The sequence below is a fragment of the Haliotis asinina genome, chromosome 14, assembly GCF_037392515.1.
Source record: "Haliotis asinina isolate JCU_RB_2024 chromosome 14, JCU_Hal_asi_v2, whole genome shotgun sequence".
NCBI classification, from domain to species: domain Eukaryota; kingdom Metazoa; phylum Mollusca; class Gastropoda; order Lepetellida; family Haliotidae; genus Haliotis; species Haliotis asinina.
In genome coordinates, this window is record NC_090293.1 from 51,717,969 (window position 1) to 51,730,470 (window position 12,502).

Consider the following 12,502-nt stretch of genomic DNA (forward strand, 5'->3'; position numbering starts at 1 on the left):
TTCATCAAGTACATGCACAAGCTAGATAACACAAGTAGCATAGTTAGAATACTTTGACAATAGGTTCAACCCAGCACTTACATAACTATTAACTCCTCAACAGCCAGCTTCAATCTAATGCCAAGCGCACTGCATTGTCTGCCTTTTTTCCTATCTTTCCATTATGTAAGTCATGTTGCCCACAGTAAAACCTTTTTTGATCACGCAGTGGTAAGATAATAGTGTTACAAGTCAGAGGTCCAATACTTTGCTCAGCAAATTGTTTGGCTTTTTGTGACCGAGTGGCTGAGGACTTCACCTCTGCTTATATATATAAGGTCAGTTTGTGTTTTGTCCTCATATTTATGTATATATAGATATGCCGGTGTATAGCTATATAAGAATTAAATGCATTAAGCTAATGCATTAATAAGATATATTTCTCTGCTGAACCAACAAATTAACTTGCAATTTGTGGTGTGTTATTGAAATTCATATTTAGTGTGTAAGTATATTTAAATGTGCAGATATTACGTAGAACGGCTTTTAAGGTCATAGTTTCACTTCTAATCCATGAACTTATGACCTATAGATTTATTGCCATATTTCCTCATAGTTCATAGTTGTGTAACATTTATAGGATATCCTGATTGGACACTGGAAACGTTATGAACTGCCCGCTCATTGCCACACAGTGGTAAGTTAGCTGTACATATTGTATATATATTGGCTGCAGATCTTAAAGTTTGATTGTAATGTGTCAGCCTTGTAGACATATTGTTTATTCTGAAGAAAATAATCTTTTGCAGTTTAACTGTAGTGACTATTCCATTTCTATGTTATTCAGGCATAATTTGTGATATTATGTGATATGGCTGGTACAAGCAATTTATCCCATGTATGGTAATAGTATATTTATATAATATTCACAGAGCTGGAAAACACTGACTGGGCTTGCTTAATAAAGTGCATACTGTCAGCTCACCATCAAGTAGCTGTTCCGTGTTATTTATACAACTGGAACCTCGTCCGCTACTACATTTTGGAGCCCCCAGTGAGGATTGACAGCATGGAAGAACACAGCTCGAAGATCGAGGAAAGTAGAAGCTGAACTTGAGTATCACTCATCTTGTTTGTTGTGAATTACAGATATCAGCTGTGACTATTAATGTGCTGTACATGTGAAACATTGCAGTTTGACTCTGCATTGCAGTGACTGATCTCTCGGAACTGACTTTCTTCATACTACTGCCACGGTTATATTGAGATCATTGTATAACATTGTGTTGTCGTGGTGGAAAATTTTCCTGTGAGAAGTCACCCTTCTGTGTATGATGACAAGACACATCTATCCACTGAAAGTTGTATTTACCTAAGATATTTTCACGCATTTATAGACTTAGATTCAACAGCAATGTGGTTGACTTCTTTATAAGTTACTCGATATGCTTTAACCCTTAATTGATGCACAGGGAGATCTGCAAGATTCATTGATGGATATATTTACATACCATTTGCTTTGTGTCTATATGACTGGTCATGCCTGTATTTGCATATGCTTAGCGTGTCATTAAGCACTATCTGCTTGTTGTGCGACACGCTGCCTTTGAACACTCTCTGAATGGACTTATGTATTTATAATTGGCAAATGTTTATTGGTATATTTATATTATTGCCAACTGAGGCTATATCTACTGAATATACCTGGGTTTCTGTAGGTTTCAGTGTGCATGTGATTTAATGGCTCTGGAGTTTTTCTCCATAAGGGATACCACATGCTCGAAACCACATACTCTTAAGTTCAACACAATTAAGTCTAGAACACATGGTAACACTGCATTCTTTGTTTGCACAGGAGACATTGCTTTATGTTAGTGCTCTCTGCACTGGCTCTCACTTTTGTGTGCAGTATTTGGCTGAGCTAAAAGCTGGCTAGTGCATGATGTAAGCGATGAAGTGAGTGTGTCGCCCTGCAGCAATACTTCACACATTCCAAGGTTAGCTGAAAGTGTAATTTCCATACACATTTTATTGCATGATTAGCTTGGTTTACATTTACCATTTCAAGGGCAGTATTTCTTTTCTCAACATGGCTGAAGGTGGCATGTCTCAGGAGGACATTGATCAACTGGTTAAAACCCTAAATGCACTTAAGTTGAAACCTAAGACAGATACCCCTGAGGATTTCTTGGCTTGGATGCATGAATACAAAGGCATGGCTAGCACTGGGGTCAAGGTAGAATCAGATAGCATGGGGGGGAAACCAGAGGTTCAGCTTAAACCCATTTCTATGTTAAAAGTGGCAGATGTCCCACGTTTACCCTTCTTTTCCGGTGAGACTCGCAAGGATGCAAGCTATGACTTATGGCGCTATGAAGTTAGGTGTCTTTGTCAGGACAGGCTCCACTCAGATGATACCATGAGGCAAGCTATTAGACGGTCTCTCAAGGGTCCAGCAGCCAGGGCTTTACTTAGGTTAGGAGCTCATGTAGATATTTTTGCCATTTTGGCAAAGATGGATAGCGATGTTAACACAGCTGAGACGCTCCTAGCTAAGTTCTATTCTGCAAAGCAGCTCGATTCAGAGTCTGTTGCATCTTGGGCACTGCGTCTGGAAGATCTCCTTGGCCAGGCTGTGGATGCTGGAGAAGTACAGGCAGATAAAATGGACCAGATGCTGAGATCCATGTTGTGGACGGGACTTTCACCAGGTCTGAAGGACATTTCTGGCCACAAGTATGACAGCAGCCACTCCTTCAGTGAACTTCTTGTATCTCTTCGGAGAAGAGAACAAGATGTTAAAAGTCGGATGGGATCACAAAAGTCTAAGCCCACTCCTGTAATGGCTGCAGTGAGATCTGAACACAAGGACAAGGAACTGGAAGAACTCAAGGGGATGATCAAGAAACTTACGGGTGAGGTGGCAGAACTGAAGAAAAGAAGTGAATCACCTTCACAGGCTTCATCTTATTTGTCAAGGTCACCTCCAGATACTTTTACCAGTGGAGGGTATACCGCTGCTCAGGGAGTCCAGAGGAAGTCTAGAAAGCCCCAAGGATCTCCTTTTCAGGTTCCTACGCCTCCAGATCAGGGAAGTCCTAGTTATCAGAGGCCACCGATGGCTCCGACACCCAGGATGAAGCCAGGATGGACAACTGATGGGTATGGCCAACCTGCTCCTATCTGCTATCGTTGTGGACAAGTCGGGCATATGAGCTATCAGTGTAAGGTTCGAACAGACCACCGATGGACTTCTTTAAACTAAAGGAAATCCATGGTTTGGGACGTGCTATGGATTTTTGTACGCAACGTCCTGTTGATAAACACACAGTTAACACAGACATGTCAGGACTTGTAGGAAGTTCTTCAGAAGTGGAAGTGGCCATCCATGGAGTGAAAACCAGAGCGTTGCTGGATACTGGGGCCACAGTTTCAACTCTAAGCGAGTCTTTCCATCGAGAGCATTTATCTCACATTCCAATTATATCACTACAAAATATCCTGAATGTTGAATGTGCAGATGGTCAGTCCTTACCTTATTTAGGTTATGTTGAAGTGCCACTCTTCTTAACAGGCATGTCCCCAACCGAGCAGCATGGAATATTCTTAGTTGTACCAGACAGCAACTATAACCAGTCTGTTCCTGTTCTGATTGGAACCAACATTTTGAACACATTGTTAGATAAGTGTAAAGACCTACATGGAGAAAGGTTCCTGCAGATTGCTAATCTCTTTACTCCATGGTACTTAGCCTTTAGGTGCCTTCTAATCAGGGAAAAAGAACTGGTAAAAGAGAAGAATAAACTAGCCATTGTGAAATGTGCTGAGACTAAGAGGATCATTGTGCAGCCAAACAGTCAAGTGAAAGTTCATGGATATCTCTACAAACCTCTGAACTATCACTCATCGTGTGGAGTTCTTTATGCAACTTCACCATCAGCTGTACCAGACGACCTCGAGATTGCTCCTAGTTTAGTATCTTACTCAAGGGCGCAAACGATGGGAGTTAATGTATACATCTCCAACGTTACAACTCGAACTGTAACCATATCACCCCAGGCAATACTTTGTGAGATTCAGCCTGTCAGTATAGAAGATATACCTGATCTACATCTAGTGCAGAGTCCTTGATTAATCAGATGGATTTCAAGGATGCAGCCGTGACCCCAGAACAGCTGTCTCAGGGCAAAAGGGTGATCCTTGACAACCTGGACATTTTCTCAACTGGAGATAGTGACGTTGGACACACAGACAAGGTACTTCACAGGATTGAACTTAGTGATGAGCGACCATTCAAACAACGACACCGACGCATTCCTCCGCCCATGTACCAGGAAGTGAGAGACCATTTAGAACAGCTTTTACTTTGTGGAATTATTCGTAAGTCTTATTCTCCCTGGTAATCCAATGTAGTACTTGTTCGCAAACAGTATGGTAAGCTGAGGATGTGTGTAGATTTTCGCGAGCTGAATAACAGGACCATTAAAGACAGTTATTCGCTACCAAGAGTTGACGAGATGTTTGACGCTCTGGCTGGCTCAAAGTTTTTCTCCACTCTGGACATGAAATCTGGGTACCATCAAGTTGAACTATGTGAAGAACATAAAGAGAGAACTGCGTTTACAGTGGGACCTCTCGGATTCTACGAGTATAACAGGATGCCTTTTGGTCTTTGCAACAGCCCTGCTCCATATCAAAGATTAATGAATGAATGTTTTGATGGCTTGCATCTGAAAATCTGTCTGATCTACCTCGACGATATCATTGTGTTCTCAGAAACCTATGAGGAGCACTTAAACCGTCTCACTACAGTGTTTCAAAGAATACGAGAAAATGGACTAAAGTTAACTGCGGACAAGTGTGCTTATTTTAAGGGAAGAATAAAGTTCCTTGGTCATGTTGTATCCTCCAAAGGTATTGAAGCGGATCCTGATAAAGTCCAGCGCATCATTGATTGGCCACGACCAACGTCTCCAGAACAAGTCCGTCAGTTTCTTGGCTTTGCGGGTTATTATCGCAAGTTTGTAAAGGATTTCGCAAAGATTTCCAGACCTTTGTCTTGTCTTATGCCACCTCCAAAGCAAGTCAAAAGGAAGATTGCACAAAGTCAATCTTGGTCATGGGGTCCAGAGCAAGAGTCGGCTTTCCAACATTTGAAGCAGCTGCTGTCCTCACCTCCTGTACTGGGTTATCCTGACTACTCAAAGAAGTTTGAATTACATACTGACGCCAGTACTCATGGACTTGGTGCTGTTCTGTACCAGGAGATGGAGACCAGGAGGAAACAAGTCATATGCTATGGTAGTCGTGGGTTAAACACGTCTGAACAGAATTACTCAGCTCATCGCCTTGAGTTCTTAATTTTAAAGTGGGCAGTCACAGAAAAATTCAAGGACTACTTATATGGGAATGCATTTACAGTCTTCACTGACAACAACCCATTGACCTACGTTCTCACCACCGCTAAGCTGGATGCAACAGGTCATCGCTGGTTAGCTGCATTATCAGCATATAACTTCGACATCGTTTATCGTCCAGGACAAAGCAATGTAGATGCTGATGCTTTATCGAGATTACCCAGACTAACAGAGGAGGGAGACACAGGAACATCTGAGGTATCTGCAGAATCAGTCACAGCCATCTGCCACACTATCTATGCGCATCCATTTGTGGAATCCCTTAGCCTCTCTGCGGATGTGGTGGACGTGGAAATAGATCAAGGACAAGACATTCGCAATATGACGGAGCACGATTGGAGGAGGGTACAGTCTCAAGATCGAACGCTCAGGCCATGGATTGATTGTGTCAGGGCTGGTCGGAAACCCCAACGAGAAACAGTGCCACCAAGCAAAGCCAACTCATCAATCTTCAAGATCTTCGACCATTTTGTTATGGAGAATGGAGTTCTGTACAGGAACATGCGTGTAGGAGAAGAGAAGAGAAGGCAACTTGTACTCCCGGCATCCCATGTGGAAATTTGGATGGCTTTATTTGGATGTCATAATGAAGTGGGTCATCCAGGACGGGACCGGACCCTGTCCTTACTTAAAGACAGATTTTTCTGGCCTGGTATGCTGAAAGATACAGAAGAATGGATCCATACCTGTGGAAGATGTCTTAGAAGGAAGTCCCCTACCAACGCCAGAGCTCCGCTAGTAAGCATACAAACGACACAGCCGTTGGAATTAGTGTGTATGGACTTTTTATCTCTAGAATCATCACGAGGTTATGACAGCATTTTGGTCATCACGGACCATTTCACCAGATATGCCATGGCAATACCCACAAGGAATCAAACAGCAAAGACCACTGCTGAAGCATTTTATAACCACTTTGTTCAGCATTACGGTATGCCACAAAGACTTCACACAGATAAGGGTGCAAACTTTGTAGGCAAGCTAGTGAAGGAACTCTGCGACATTTTAAAGATCAAGAAATCCAGGACCACACCTTATCATCCGATGGGCAATGGCTTATGTGAGAGGTTCAACAGGACACTGTGTGATATGCTTGGGACTCTTGCACCCGATCAGAAGAAAGACTGGAAGAATCATGTTGGACCACTCGTTCATGCTTATAATTGTATACGTCATGAATCCACAGGCCAGAGTCCCTTCTTCCTGATGTTCGGACGTGAACCAAGGCTTCCCATCGACCTGGCATTTGGGATTGAGCATAACCGAGAGAAGAAGTCCTTGTTTCAGTACACCAGGTCTCTAAAGGAACGACTTCGACAAGCATATCAACGAGCTGCTGAAGCATCTAAAACCTCTAAAGAGCATCAAAAGTCCAACTATGACATGAAAGTAAGAGGAACTACTTTGGATGTAGGAGACAGAGTCTTGGTTAAGATCTTAGCCTTTGAAGGGAAGCATAAACTTTCCGATCGTTGGGAGGAGGATGTATATGTAGTTCTCAAGCAGCCAAATCCTACCATTCCAGTTTTTGTGGTCCAGAAGGAGAACACTGAAGGAAGTAAAAGAACATTACACCAGAACCATCTTTTACCCATTGGCACCATCTCCAGACCAGATGTTCCATCTAGACCGGTTCCTTCTCCACGACAAAATAAAAGGACACGAAGGGAAATGCAGCGAACAGATGACAACTTGAGTGGGGTGACAGAAGTTTCCGAGGAGAGGGAATGGTGTATAGTACCTGATCAGACATGTCAGAAGACAGCAGAGGATCATGACTCAACAGCCGTGAATAGTGAAGCTGCTGCCTGGATGGAGAATTCTGCCCAATTAGTAACTGGTGACGATCAAGGAACTATTGTGGCAGAGGGATCTTCTTCTGGTGGTGACGACCACTCGTCAGGATTGATAGAAGAGCAGACTGACACAGAAGAAAATCCAGATACAGAGTTCGGTCATGAGCAGAATCTATCTGAGACTCCAGCGGCACTCAGAATAGAGGATGACCAGGAGCTGTTAGGGACAACTGACGAAGTGGCAAGGCCACATGCTGCCAGACGTTCCAGAAGACCTACTCGGAAACCACCTTGGATGACATCAGGAGAGTACCTGATCAGTCAACAGATTCCAACAGGACAGGGAGAGGAGATCTCGAACCATCCAGGAACTCGCTTCCAGTGGAGTATTGGAACATTTATCTCGTGCTTTTATTTCGATTGTGGATGGTAGCATTTAATGACGAGGACGTCATTGATTGGGAGGGGGAAGTATGTGGCCGGGATGATTTTATTACTTCTGTATAAATGTTTTAGAAACGTGTTTTAATCTATTTTGTTTCTCTTTCATCAAGTACATGTACAAGCTAGATAACACAAGTAGCATAGTTAGAATACTTTGACAATAGGTTCAACCCAGCACTTACATAACTATTAACTCCTCAACAGCCAGCTTCAATCTAATGCCAAGCGCACTGCATTGTCTGCCTTTTTTCCTATCTTTCCATTATGTAAGTCATGTTGCCCACAGTAAAACCTTTTTTGATCACGCAGTGGTAAGATAATAGTGTTACAAGTCAGAGGTCCAATACTTTGCTCAGCAAATTGTTTGGCTTTTTGTGACCGAGTGGCTGAGGACTTCACCTCTGCTTATATATATAAGGTCAGTTTGTGTTTTGTCCTCATATTTATGTATATATAGATATGCCGGTGTATAGCTATATAAGAATTAAATGCATTAAGCTAATGCATTAATAAGATATATTTCTCTGCTGAACCAACAAATTAACTTGCAATTTGTGGTGTGTTATTGAAATTCATATTTAGTGTGTAAGTATATTTAAATGTGCAGATATTAGAACGGCTTTTAAGGTCATAGTTTCACTTCTAATCCATGAACTTATGACCTATAGATTTATTGCCATATTTCCTCATAGTTCATAGTTGTGTAACATTTATAGGATATCCTGATTGGACACTGGAAACGTTATGAACTGCCCGCTCATTGCCACACAGTGGTAAGTTAGCTGTACATATTGTATATATATTGGCTGCAGATCTTAAAGTTTGATTGTAATGTGTCAGCCTTGTAGACATATTGTTTATTCTGAAGAAAATAATCTTTTAACTGTAGTGACTATTCCATTTCTATGTTATTCAGGCATAATTTGTGATATTATGTGATATGGCTGGTACAAGCAATTTATCCCATGTATGGTAATAGTATATTTATATAATATTCACAGAGCTGGAAAACACTGACTGGGCTTGCTTAATAAAGTGCATACTGTCAGCTCACCATCAAGTAGCTGTTCCGTGTTATTTATACAACTGGAACCTCGTCCGCTACTACATGAACATATGGCCAGTATTGCAGGCATGCGTCTGATGAGTGCTGTGTACTTTACGTCATTAGTTGACACGTTTATACTACTCTACACTGCTAGATATTTGTATAGCGCTGATATCCAGTTGGTTCAACTGTTCAAGGGCGCTTCGTTTTTCCCTCGATCATTGGATGCCCATCACAACGGCACGTGGTATTTTGAATCTCAACTCCCTGCAGTTCGAGTTAATGCGGCCTTCCCATCCTTCCGAGGTACCCATTCACAGCTGGGTGGACTGGGACACATAGTCACAATACTTTATCCATGTTTACTGCACGCCGCCGTACCCTCAACTAGGTGTTTTCATGTATTCGTGTGGTCATCATCTGGTCATATACCAACGGATTCGTGGGTACTTTTAACTGCACATTGTTGTGTACTGTACACTAGGGGTTGTGACAACAACAAAGTTTTTTTCACACCCGGTCACAAGTGGGCTCGATCCCGGCACCTCCAAGCACGTTTCTATATATGAAAAGTCTGAATAAAACTCTATACGGGTAGTAAATTCAAAATATCGACATTTTATAAGAACATTAATATTGCATCGGTAGAGATTTCATATGACTGGATATTAATTGTTTATTTATTATTATTTACTTACCCAGATTTAAGGTTATACTTGTTGGTAATAAGTCAAGAACAAACATTTTTCATGGTTAGTTCCATAGTGTAAATATGTGCAAAGAATTTAACCAGTATATACTAATAGCGAAACTGAATCCACCTCTATAATTCATTTCTTTCCAGAGCTAATAGGACAGCACAAAATCAAATAAGCATGTTGTCATCACGGCCATTTGAAATTCAAGGCGTCTCCACAGCTTGCTGGGGCCACAGGCCTATCGAAACCATGTCATATTTGTGGCATACTGTCTTTGTTGGGGAAGCATGGCAAAGGCTGTATTGAATGGATGCTCTCGGGGTACTGTCTCGGTGAACATACACAGCATCAAACAGACAAATGAGTGACGACGGCCCATCTTGCATGGAACACACATAAAAAGTGTTTAAGTTGTTACAGTAATTAATAACATACATTTTCATGCAAGCAAGATGTTCATCAAATTGTGTTTTCTGTTATGATCGGAAAATCAGTCATCGAAATGATAAAAAGAAAGGTTCAGAGGTTCAATTATCCTATATGAACGCCAAACCAATGCTTACATAATCAAGATCAGATTAAGGTTTCGATGTTAAACGTTTACTTCACGCACTTAGATGAGTGTCAGGACAGTGTTACGTAACAAAGTATTTTGGTTATTTAGCTATCAAAGTGTCACTTTATCATCATAGAATTCCACTTCAACTTTCAGTTCAAGTTACTGCAGGTATTGCCCTCAGCTCGTCTCAAGAGAGGCACACACTCACTTGAGAAAGCCAACACTTAACGGTTAACGAATCCAACAATAAACTGTAGCTACAGTGTAGCACATTCGCCTGCTTTTTCTCCCTGGTGTGTTTACTTCACTTTATCCTGAACTGCATTTCCTAATTCACTGCCTCTTGTCTGTTCACATGTTCTCAGCAGGGCAAGCTGTAAAATGTGCAAACTAGCGTCACGTTAGTGCGGGGCAATTAATGGTTGTGTGGCAACTAACGTCAGGTTAGTGTGGAACAATTTATGGTTGTGTGGCAAATCTGAACAGTGACGCGCAGACAAACAGAAAACACCACGTTGGGGTAAGGGTTGGGCCTGAAGGTCTTAGATACGGTGGATATGCTTAAATTTATGATAGGCGCAAGGTAACAAACAACATGTTTGAACTTAAACAGAAAACAGACATGCGTGTATTGAACGTTTGAAAGAGACAGGTTTGTACATGGTTGATGGCTACGTGGCTACGTTGAAGTATGTTGAACTGTGAGTAATTTGGCTTTATTACTCTTTCCATTGACTGCATTCGTATTTGCACATTGCTTATATATTGGACACTTGCCAAAATGGTTTAATCTATCTATCTGTCTTTTCATATTGTGGTATTTTGTTAGCTCATTGTTGGTGATGATTGGTCAATTGAATAGTGTTCACTGTAATTTCTTCTTACGACACGCTTTTGTCTGTTGGGTGTAATTAATAAGCATGACCAAATTATTTTCCATGATATGACTTCGTAAAAAGATCAAGATAGTTTTCTGTACCTAACATCACCGATCGATGATAGGCAAAGTATGGATTTAGTTAAAAACATCATAACATTATGTAATTAGTTACCAGCGGTTTGACCTTCTATAATCAACGCTAACTGACCATGGACAGGTTGGCTTACTGATGCTACAACTCTGATTCGATTTCTGTCGCATTTTCTGAAATCAGTATGTGCATCATACATAAATAATAACTTGTTTTTGATATCAAACATATATACATATATACGAACAGCACCATGCTATGACTGTTTAGCCTGTGTTTAGGACCGGTGTGAATGTTTCATGCTTGTAATGTTTAATATCCCTCAGACTCAATATTATTTTAAGGGACCGATAATGACAAAATCGAGACCCTGAACCATGGACATTATATCCAAGTCTAGTTTTTGTTTTTACTAATGTTCCATGACTAATTCAAACGCACACCAACAATGTAATACTCAGTAACTAGTTTAATGAACTGCCTTCGTAGAAACACTGTTATATATTAACGAGTTCTTCATCCCTTCTAAATCCAACACTATTTGATCTACCACGAAGTCAGATACTACGATCTCAGTACATACTACTGTCAATGTCTTCTACTGTCAGGAAACCTCTGTACAGAAGGCTTGACTTTATTTTCTGTTTCTATTTTTAAATGTTAAGGCTAAGAACACTGCTCAACGAAAACCATCTTTAACGGGTATTCATAATAATCAATGACATTCATTCTGTACGTGACGTCAGCAGTTGTGACTGACCTCATATGGCGTATGACGTAATAACATTACATGTAAACGAACATGCTGAAAATAGTATTGTTGGGTGTGTAACATCGGTATTAAACTATAATGCTGAAAGACCATTTCTGTTGGCTTACACAAAGTAACTACGCACCTAAAACCGTTTTAGTTCTTAAATCATATAGAGCGTTAAACAAGTTTTGTATTATTCTACAGTGTTGAATTTCCCGTTCAATACACGAATTGGACAATTAGAGCACAGGTGTGGCATATTACAAGTAACACAGTTTTCTACCTAAATGTGCAAAGATAAACTTATTGGGCAAAATAAGTTAGGGATATTGGTAATTTTAGGACTGATATTTTATCAGTGTGTCTATGAATAAATACCATATTTTTCAAAATTTCAAAATTTACATATAATTTTATATGCCTAACTTTTCCTATGCTCAGTATATATTGTTGTTACGAAGTAAAAACTATGTCGATTTGGTTACTTTCTTGTGATACATGATCCGTTACATATTTTTGTTTTTATTTCGAAATTGAGCATGGCAGACACCAAATTGTGTAGTGTTGTGAGTGAGTGAGTGAGTGTTATGACATAGGGTGACGCTAAATAGTGAGGAGGCTATTGTTACTTTATGTTACTCAGTCACATGTTCGTCTGTATACATCTATATTAATCCTTCAGTCTTCTAACCTTGCCATCTGACACAGAACGTGCTTCACATTTCAAATATGGGTAGGTTTGTCATACTGAGGAGGGGACAGAGCTGTCGTCTGTAGCGTGGCTGTGTGGTAGGATTACAACTATTACCACTGGCCAATATTCTAACATCCTAATC